Source organism: Procambarus clarkii, chromosome 19 (assembly GCF_040958095.1).
Source record: "Procambarus clarkii isolate CNS0578487 chromosome 19, FALCON_Pclarkii_2.0, whole genome shotgun sequence".
Lineage (NCBI taxonomy): Eukaryota > Metazoa > Arthropoda > Malacostraca > Decapoda > Cambaridae > Procambarus > Procambarus clarkii.
In genome coordinates, this window is record NC_091168.1 from 48,482,177 (window position 1) to 48,487,327 (window position 5,151).

Below are 5,151 nucleotides of genomic sequence, written 5' to 3' on the forward strand. Positions count from 1 at the left end.
TCTCAAAGTCATCACCGATTTTCTCAGAGTCACCAAAGTTATTCTCTGAGTTAACAAAATACTACTCATGTTCTCAGAAGTCATTCTCAAAGTCCTCACTGATTTTCTCAGAGACAGCAAAGTTATGCTCGGAGTCACCTTCGTTCTTCAGAGAAACTTTCCAAAACATCTTTGTTCATCAAAGTTATTCTCGGAGTCATCAAAGGTATTCTCTAACTCACTTTTGGTCATTAAAGTTAATTTCTATGTTATAAAAGTTTGTCTCAGAGACATCTAAGTTCATCTTAGAGTCATCAAATGTAATCTCTAACTCACTTTTGTTCATCAAAGTTGATCTCAGAGTTAACAAAGGTAATCTCTAACTCACTCTCGTTCATCAAAGTTGTTTCAAAGACATCGAAGTTAATCTCAGAGTTATCCAAAGATATTCTCATGTCCACAAAGTATTCCAAGAGACGTCAAAGTCAATCTCAGACATCTTCGTTCATAAAAGTTATTCTCAGAGACAACTAAAGTTATTCTCTAAGAGCTATCAAAAGTTATTCTCAGTCAAGATATGTTATTCTCTAAGTACCCTTCCGTTCATCAAAGACATTCTCTAAGCTCTCAAAGTTATTCTCTAAGACAACAAAGTCATTCTCAGTCATCAAAAGTTATTCTCAGACTCACCTTCGTTATTCAAAGAAGCCTTCCGAGACATCCTCGTTCAACAAAACCAACCTCAGAGCCATCAAAAAGTTAAATACAGTCATCAAAGTTATTCTCTAAGTAACTTTTCGTTCATCAGAGAAGCTTTCTAAGACATCTTTGTTCATCAAAGTTAATCTCTAAGACATCAATGTTGTTCTCTAAGACATCAATGTTGTTCTCTAAATCATAAAGTTAATCTCTAAGACATCAATGTTGTTCTCTAAATCATAAAAGTTAATCTCTAAGGCACCTTCGTCTACTAGAGAAACTTTCCAATCCATCTTCGTTGATCAAAGTTATTCTCAGAATCATCAAAGAGATCTCTAATTCACTTTCGTTCACCAAAAGTTGTTCTCTAAGACACATTCGTTCATCAAAGAAACTCTCCGTCCATCATGTTATTCTTCAAGTCATCTTCAGTCATAAAATTTCTCTCCAAATGTAACTAGTTCAGCTTTTCATACCAAACCCGCGCTTCTGTTAAATATATTTTCTTAGTCACTTTACCCTAAAACTGTTCTCAGAACTACACTGTCCAAATCCTACGTAACCTATCCTCTCCACCCAATGTTACTTAGTTAGCGCAACGTTCCTAAACCTGACTTTACCTATCCTAACTTAACTCACCTTACCTTTACCTATCGTACCTAACTTAACCTGCATAACATAACTTTACCTATCCTAACAGGACTTACCTTACATTACTTATCTTACTTAACTTAACCTACACAACCTAACTTACATAACTTATCTTACATATCCTAAAGTAACCTAACTTGCTTTACCTAACTTAATCTACATTCCCAAACTGCTGTATCCTAACTTATCTAGTCCAAACCAGCCATGATCTAACTTACATAATTATTCCTGCTTGTCTTTGTGTTTCGTCAATCATTGTCTCATTCATTTACTCATTTCAAGGGTTAATTTCTCAAATGGCCATTTTTGCATTTCAAGTGTTATTTGTTCAAGATTGTATGTTTAACCATTTCAAAGGATTTTTGGTATATATGGGAATTTACTCGTTTCAAGGGCAAATTTCTCAGGGCAAATTTCTCAAATGGTCATTTTTGCAGATCAAGGGTTATTTGTTAAAGTTCATCAAGTTGCTCATAAGTTGTATTTATTATGTTTGTTATTATTTATTTATTCGTATTCCCCAACCTTTTAACCTAACCTTTCAGATGTAGTTTATGGTGTTTTTGACAGATTTGTTGAATATATTATCCTTTTCCTAACCTTTCAGATGTAGTTTTGTTTCTCCTTTGTATATTTTTACCCAAACCCACCATCCCACTTAACCTTCTTTCTCAAATTCAAGTCTAGTGCTCCCATGCTCTTCCTCCCCCTCTCTCTTACTCTTTTCTCCTCGTTTCATGCTCTCACTCACTTGCTCTCTTGTTTTTCTTAGTAGATCTGATTCTTTACTATTGTAATTTTTATTATTACTAAGATAAAGAATGAACTTATATGTGAAAACAAAGTAAAAGAAGGAAAGAAGGTTAAGTGGGATGGTGGGTTTGGGTAAAAATATACAAAGGAGAAACAAAACTACATCTGAAAGGTTAGGAAAAGGATAATATATTCAACAAATCTGTCAAAAACACCATAAACTACATCTGAAAGGTTAGGTTAAAAGGTTGGGGAATACGAATAAATAAATAATAACAAACATAATAAATACAACTTATGAGCAACTTGATGAACTTTAACAAATAACCCTTGATCTGCAAAAATGACCATTTGAGAAATTTGCCCTGAGAAATTTGCCCTTGAAACGAGTAAATTCCCATATATACCAAAAATCCTTTGAAATGGTTAAACACACAATCTTGAACAAATAACACTTGAAATGCAAAAATCTCATTTGAGAAATTAACCCTTGAAATGAGTAAATGAATGAGACAATGATTGACGAAACACAAAGACAAGCAGGAATAATTATGTAAGTTAGATCATGGCTGGTTTGGACTAGATAAGTTAGGATACAGCAGTTTGGGAATGTAGATTAAGTTAGGTAAAGCAAGTTAGGTTACTTTAGGATATGTAAGATAAGTTATGTAAGTTAGGTTGTGTAGGTTAAGTTAAGTAAGATAAGTAATGTAAGGTAAGTCCTGTTAGGATAGGTAAAGTTATGTTATGCAGGTTAAGTTAGGTACGATAGGTAAAGGTAAGGTAAGTTAAGTTAGGATAGGTAAAGTCAGGTTTAGGAACGTTGCGCTAACTAAGTAACATTGGGTGGAGAGGATAGGTTACGTAGGATTTGGACAGTGTAGTTCTGAGAACAGTTTTAGGGTAAAGTGACTAAGAAAATATATTTAACAGAAGCGCGGGTTTGGTATGAAAAGCTGAACTAGTTACATTTTGGAGAGAAATTTTATGACTGAAGATGACTGAAGAATAACATGATGGACGGAGAGTTTCTTTGATGAACGAATGTGTCTTAGAGAACAACTTTTGGTGAACGAAAGTGAATTAGAGATCTCTTTGATATTCTGAGAATAACTTTGATCAACGAAGATGGATTGGAAAGTTTCTGTAGTAGACGAAGGTGCCTTAGAGATTAACTTTTATGATTTAGAGAACAACATTGATGTCTTAGATATTAACTTTTATGATTTAGAGAACAACATTGATATCTTAGAGAACAACATTGATGTCTTAGAGATCAACTTTGATGAACAAAGATGTCTTAGAAAGCTTCTCTGATGAACGAAAAGTTACTTAGAGAATAACTTTGATGACTGTATTTAACTTTTTGATGGCTCTGAGGTTAGTTTTGTTGAACGAGGATGTCTCGGAAGGCTTCTTTGAATAACGAAGGTGAGTCTGAGAATAACTTTTGATGACTGAGAATGACTTTGTTGTCTTAGAGAATAACTTTGAGAGCTTAGAGAATGTCTTTGGTGAACGGAAGGTTACTTAGAGAATAACATATCTTGACTGAGAATAACTTTTGATAGCTCTTAGAGAATAACTTTAGTTGTCTCTGAGAATCTTTTATGAACGAAGATGTCTGAGATTGACTTTGACGTCTCTTGGAATAACTTTGTGGACATGAGAATATCTTTGGATAACTCTGAGATTAACTTCGATGTCTTTGAAACAACTTTGATGAACGAGAGTGAGTTAGAGATTACCTTTGTTAACTCTGAGATCAACTTTGATGAACAAAAGTGAGTTAGAGATTACATTTGATGACTCTAAGATGAACTTAGATGTCTCTGAGACAAACTTTTATAACATAGAAATTAACTTTAATGACCAAAAGTGAGTTAGAGAATACCTTTGATGACTCCGAGAATAACTTTGATGAACAAAGATGTTTTGGAAAGTTTCTCTGAAGAACGAAGGTGACTCCGAGAATAACTTTGCTGTCTCTGAGAAAATCAGTGAGGACTTTGAGAATGACTTCTGAGAACATGAGTAGTATTTTGTTAACTCAGAGAATAACTTTGGTGACTCTGAGAAAATCGGTGATGACTTTGAGAATGACTTCTGAGAACAAGAGTAACTTTGATGTCTTTGAGTAAGTCCTTGATGTCTCGAAGAGTGTCTTTGACTATATTTCTTACTTAACGACATATAATTTAGTTAGGAACAATGATGAATATGACTATTTTAGCAAAGTGAAAGGCTACTTTAGTTAAGAACAGTGATGGAAAGATGTTATACATGTCTATTTCAGATGAGAGAAGTGACATTTCAGTTAAGAAATGACAGGGAAACATGATGAAGTAGCTATTTTTATTTGACTGATGAATACTTGTAGTTAAGGAAAAGACAAACATGATGAGGGAGACTATTTTGTGCTCCCCAAAGTATAATGTCCGTTAAGAACAGCGATGAAAGATATCTTTGGTTATTTTTCTTACTTGCCAAAACATAATTTTAGTTAGGAACAATGATGATGAATATGACTTTTTCTGTTGATTGATGGATAATTTTAGTTATGAAATGACAATGAAACATGAAGAACATGGATATTTTTCTGATGACTAGGGAATAAGTTTAGTTATGAACAGGGTTGGAAAGATTCCTTTGACTATTTTTGGTTGATTGGATAATAAGTTTAGTTGAGAAATGAGGAAAGTGACTATGTTTTAGTTGATTGGCGAAAGATTTTTAGTTAAGAAGTTACAAGAAAAGGTTTGTATTTGTAAATTTGGAACTGAATAAAGTGTAGATTTGTTTAAGAATGGGTTGGTAGAACTATTAAGCTGACGATGACGAGAATTACTTTGACACAGTTTTGTAAATAAAAACTGAGTGACTAAAATTGTTGAGGGGACTGTATTGCCGTATAATATTATTTGACAAAGAAATAGTTAGTGAATGGAAGAAACAAATTGGTTTAAAGAAACAAAGAACATAAAAAAAATTGAGGTTAAGTAGGGGAATGAACACAGTGAACATACGGTGAACACAGAAAACATGTAAGAAAAAGTTGATGAATAGAGT